Source organism: Ambystoma mexicanum, chromosome 1q (assembly GCF_040938575.1).
Source record: "Ambystoma mexicanum isolate Mex_15411 chromosome 1q, UKY_AmexF1_1, whole genome shotgun sequence".
NCBI lineage: Eukaryota > Metazoa > Chordata > Amphibia > Caudata > Ambystomatidae > Ambystoma > Ambystoma mexicanum.
Genome location: NC_090922.1, coordinates 89,909,063 through 89,915,062, shown reverse-complemented (window position 1 = coordinate 89,915,062; position 6,000 = coordinate 89,909,063).

Genomic DNA, 6,000 nt, shown 5'->3' with positions numbered 1-6,000 from the left:
CGCTATCGGGGATAATGCACAGGGGATAATGCATGCTGCCCCGTTTGACCCAAGCCCCGGGCCGCATAAAATGCGGAACGATAGAGGGTCTGCGAGTTTAGGCGCGGGGTGGGGGGAAAACGGCGCGAAAGCATAGGGAGGGGCGTCCGAATGGCGCCACAAGAAAGAAAGGCCCAGGAAGGGCAGGAAACAGCACCTGGGTAGGTGCGAAATATAACAGGAGGTCAGGGGGTAACCCAGCCACCCCTAGGAAGGAACAAAAGGCCGGGGGGTATAAGTAAGCCTGGAAAAGGAGAGGCGGCACAAACCAGGTAAGAGCTCACCTCTCTCGGGTAGGCTCTTGGTACCTGGAGAAGGGAAAGGAAAAATGTTTGCTCTTGCGGGCTCACGCACTTTCGACCCTTCAATAAGCGGAGCTCTTGCGGGTTCACACATTTTATACAGCGTTCGTCGCTTGAGACTAACGCGGCAACCGAGACGGCACCGGAGCGAGCGAGAGGGATAGTCGTTGCAGTTGCCAAACGGAAGCGGGACTGGCAGAATTCAGACGAGAAAGATGGCGGATGGGAGAGCGAAGAGGGCCCGAGAATTCTCAGAATGGGCAAGAAAAGCGGAGAAGGAGTATGGAGCCCAATGGGTGCTGGAAGTAATGCAGAAAGAAGAAAGGGCGAAGGCAGCATCCCCCCTACTGTTCATCGAACACAGCAGCAGCGAAGGCGAGGAAGAAGTGCCACAAGGACAGAAGAGGGGGAGAGCAGAGTCAGGAAGAACGGAGGAGGAGACGGAGACGATGGTCAAGAGAAAGAGGAAAGATAAAAAGAAAGGTACTGTGAATAATAATGTTGGGAATAAAATAGTAAAGATGTTAAAAAAATTGCGTCATGGTTTCGGGTAAGTCGCCCAGAACCAACGACAGGAAGAGCAGACGGGGGGAAGAAAAGCAGGGAAGAATGGTTGGGAAATTCGGCAGAGGAAACCAGCAGTGAAGATGAAGAAAGGGATCATCTAAAAGCTTGGGTAAAGTGGAAAGGAGTGGTGAGCAAGGAAAAGCGGAGTGGGGTAGGGGGGGCAGGGATAGAACCCAAAGAGGCCCCGGTCCAAACCCCACAGGGGGCACCAGTTGAGCCCAAGGAAGTTCTGGTCCCGACGCCGCAAGGGACACCAGTAGTCCCAGTGCCCCAAGGAGCGCCAATTGTAGCGACGCTGCAAAGCGCGACGGCAGGCCCAAACATAGGGGCAGGGGCAACAACAACGGCGGCAACGGTAGAGAACGAGGCACCACTCATGACGAAGTATGGCAGGCCAACTATGGGTAAAGACGCACAGGGCAGGTCAATGAAAGCGATGGCCTGGTACATAAATGACAAAGTAAAGGAAAAAATTTGGACAAAGGAGTTGATTGATATATTTACATTATTAGATTGTCAGAAAAGGGGGATGAATGTAGCAGTCGAAGACATGAAGGAGGACGAAAAGAGTTTACTCAAGAAGGGGCCAGTAGTTAGGAACTTCGATAATTGGATGTCGGCCTTTACCATAATGTCGACAATCATATTACAGAAATTCCCGAAGGATGGGGTAGTGCTAGTTGCTTATCAACAGAGGGTGCTGAAGGTCCACGCAGCATTTGGGGGGACGCATGGGTGGAGTACGACCATGAGTTCAGAAAGGAGATGGACTGCTTCCCGGACATGGGCTGGGACGAGTAAAATTTCAACCTCTACATCTTTAATGTGCTGAAAGAAAAATGGGATTCCAAGGAGCGGAATACAGGTGGGCAGAAGAGAAGGCAGTACTGACAGAGCGATTACAAGACAGATTACAGATCTAGTAACAGAAGATACGACTCCAGTTACGAAAGATACAGGGAACGGAGTTTTCGGAGCGGAAATTTCGGGCCACAGAGAGGATGGCAGAGCAGCCTGCCCCCAACAACACAAGGTGGGGGCAGTGGGAGCCCGGGTACGGCTCGAACAGAACCAGGGCAATGCAGGAGCTTTGAAAAAGGGGTACCATGCAGCTGGGGTTGGAAGTGCAAATTCAGCCACAAATGCGAGAGATGCAAAGGAGACCACAGCAGTTCCAAGTGCACAAGGGCCGCAGCTCCGAGCGGCAGAAGAGACGAGACACGGAAATAAGAACTGGAGCAGGAAAGGGGCCACGCCGGTAATGATCGAGAGAATGGAAAAGTGGCTCCGAGATTACCCCGATCAAGAAGCGGCGGAGCAGATTAGGCGAGGCTTTAGGGAGGGGTTCAACATCCCGTTCACCGGCCAAGGAGCGCAAGACATTCCCAGGAATCTGAAATCAGCAATTGAAAACAGAGATATTGTGACCAAGAACATCAGGAAAGAAGTGGAACTAGGGAGGGTGGAGGGCCCATTCATGGCCCTACCCTTTGAAGAATTCTTGTGCTCTCCGCTAGGGCTGGTGCCGAAGAAAGAGGAAGGGGAATACAGGTTGATACACCACCTATCCTACCCCCCGGGGGCCTCGGTGAACGACGGCATCGCTCAGAGCGAAGCAACAGTAACATATTCAGATTTCGAAGAAGCAGTGGAATTGGTCAGAAAAGCAGGGGAAGGGGAATGGATGGCGAAAGCAGACAGTAAATCCGCATTTCGCCTGTTGCCAGTCAACAGCGGATCACAAAAATGGCTATGTATGCATTGGGAGGGGAAATACTTCATCGACAAGTGCCTCCCAATGGGTTGTGCCATCTCATGCGCATATTTCGAGAGGATGAGTTCATTTTTACAATGGGCAGTGGCACAGGAGATGAGGGAGTCCATGATGGTGCATTAGCTAGATGATTTTTTATTTGTCTGCCCCAAAGGGGCAGACATGTGCAAGGCAACACTGGACAAATTCGTAGAAATAACGAGTGAGTGGGGCATTCCTCTGGCAGATGAGAAAACGACGGGACCAACACAGGTGATCCAGTTTCTAGGTATAGAGATCGACTCGAACAAGGGGAGGTGTCGGATCCCAGAGGACAAAGTGACGGAGCTACTCAAAACAATACAGGAGCTACGAGGAAGAAACAAGGCAACCGTGAAGGAATTACAAGCACTGGCAGGGAAACTGAACTTCGCAGGAAGAGTCATACCGCAGGGAAAGGTGTTCCAGAGAAGGATCGAGCTGAAGACAAGAGGTGCTACCAAAGGGCACCACAGGGTCAGGCTAGGAGGAGGAATCAAGAGAGACTTAGATGTCTGGGCTGAATTTTTGGTGAACTTCAGGGGTACAGTGATATGGTGCTCGCCAGTGAACGAGGAAGGTAGAAGAGTGTTATTTTTTTTTTTTTTTTTTTTTTATTATTGAATATAGTTGTATTACAACAACTTTTTCAATTTTATACATGTTACAAAAATCCATTCTTGCTTAAGTAAAAACATTAAATCAATAAAACAAACGTTTACAATTACAACCATCTTCCACATCAAGTTTTCACAATTTAAAAGTGTTGGTTAACATGGTGTATATCAATCATTCCAGGTTTAGAGATTTTAAAAAATTGATAGTAGCAATCCTTATACCCATACATTCAGTTGCAGCCAGAGCGACCCATCTATTACTTGGGTCTATTTGTGAAAAATACACAAAATATTTAGCAAAGTGCATGTTTCTTAAACTCAGAAGTTTAGGGGCTGTGCACTCCAATAGTAAATGTTGCAAGGTTTCAACAATTGTTGTGTTTCGACAAAACCTGCACCAATTAAAGTCTGATGTGATTTGTCTCCTTCTTACTTTGACTTCCCTAGTGGGCCAGATGTTAAACCGCAGCCTCAGGATCTCAGATCTAATAGCAGAAGAAGGCGACAGGCACAGGTACGAGGCAATGTCTTTATAAGATTTAGGACCAAATATTGCAGGATCAAAGTCTCTATAGGTTAAACACTTTACTCGGGTTTCAATCCAGTCCATCATGTGGACTTTCTTCTTTGCTCTCTCTGGATGATCTAATAAAAGGCTCAAAGAAATATCGGCCTTTACCATAATAGAGAGAACATTTGAAGACCACTGTTTCGGGAATTTTTCTGCTGAGTTTAGTATGTAACTGGAGATGGCCGACAAGGCAGAATTGTCCTGTGTTGAAAGCAAACATTTACGCAATAAAGCGCATAGGCGCCAATTATGATGGGCACTTAATGAGGTTAAGCCCAATTCATAACGCATCATTGCCCCAGGAATACATTGCGGTAGATGCAAGATGGCTCGCCAAAATTTGGATTCTAAGCGGTTAAGAAATGCAGTTGGTAAAATTTGCGTTTCCATGCCATAAAGAATAGTTGGGACAACATTTTGATTCCAAAACAGAAGAGCTGCTTTGAGTGTAAATTTGCCATACTTAGATACAATTATTTGGGTCTGACAAATTGCCATGGTTAGCTTTTGTTTAATTTTATTCAACTGTGAGTCTGCAATGGGACAACCATCAAAAATAACACCCAAATAGACATAATTTGGAACTATCTTTATGGGGGTTGTCTCAATTTGCCACTCTAATAGATGCTTGCGTAAACCTGTGTTATTCACTGACGCAGCCGGTGGTTTTGGTTTTGGAGCAATACTGGGGAGAAAATGGTGTGCAGATGAGTGGCCTGAATCATGGCAGGTGGCGGAATGGACAAAGAACATAACGCTACTAGAGCTCTTCCCGATATGGGTCGCGTTATGCGCATGGGGGAAGGAGCTAGGCAATAAGGAGTTGGCGGTATGGTCGGACAACATGGCAGTAGTGCATGTGTTAAACAAGGGAAGTGCATCATGCAGTGTAGTGTTGGAGTTGATGATGGCAATTACACTGGAAAGCCTGAAATTAAATACATGCATAAAGGCGAGGCATATCGCAGGGGAAGAAAATGTGGTGGCTGATGCAATCTCTCGTTTTCAGTGGGAGAGATTCAGGGAGCAGAGACCGGACGCCGACAAGGAAAAAACGCCCATGCCACGAAAGGCATGGGTCCCGTTGAAGGCACTAGAAAGGAAAGCACGGTTGGCCTCAAGGTCGACTCAAAAGTGGTGGAAAAAGAGTGGAAAAAAGAAAGGGTCATCGACAAGCTGACCAGGAATGCCCTGACATACAAGACGGGTAAGCAGTACGCAAAGAGTGTAAAAGATGTGATGTTGGAAACAGGTGTAAAAGTGGTGGAAGAAATATCAACGGAAAAAATCTGTGAATTCCTGGAAGGGGCATTTGCCAAAGGTAAAAAGAAAAGCTGGGCAGCAGCGCACCTAGCGGTGGTGGCATATACCGCAAAAGTGGCGGGCGTACCGGACCCGACTGACAGCGATAAGATAAAATATGCGATGAGGGGATGGGCGAAGCTAGAGGGGAAGAAGCCAGATAGCAGAAGGCCGGTCAATTTTGGGAAGTTGATAATTTTACTGAAAGTGCTACCAAATACATGCAGCAGCACATACGAAACTGCGCTGTTCAGGGCAGCATTTGCGCTAGCGTACTACGGGGCTTTCAGAATAGGGGAACTGGTGGCCAGGAATACGATGGCAGGAGACGGCCTGGCAATGAAAGATATCAGTATGGGTGACAAAGGTATGGCAATAATGCTAAGGAAATCTAAGACAGACCAAACAGGGAGGGGGAGAGCGATAGATCTCAATTGCATCAGAGAGAAGGACCACTGTCCCAGATGCATCACCAGGGAATTTTTAGATCTGCGACCAGAAATTGACGGGCAGTTATTGATACATAGGGACGGCCGCGCGCTCAGCAGGTATCAGTTTCAGGCGGTATTGAAGCAGGCAGTGGCAAAGGCGGGATGGGATCCAGCCGAGTTTGGGACACACTCTTTCAGGATAGGGGCAGCAACCTCTGCGTGGGCGGGGGGCCTGAGAACGAAGGGGGTGAAACGAATTGGGGGATGGAAGTCGCAATGTTTTAAGAGATACATAAGGGAGGAACTGATATGATATTTATCTCCCCCGTTTCGACAGAGGTCGGACCTTACAAATCGGCCTGGATAGTGGGGCACTCTT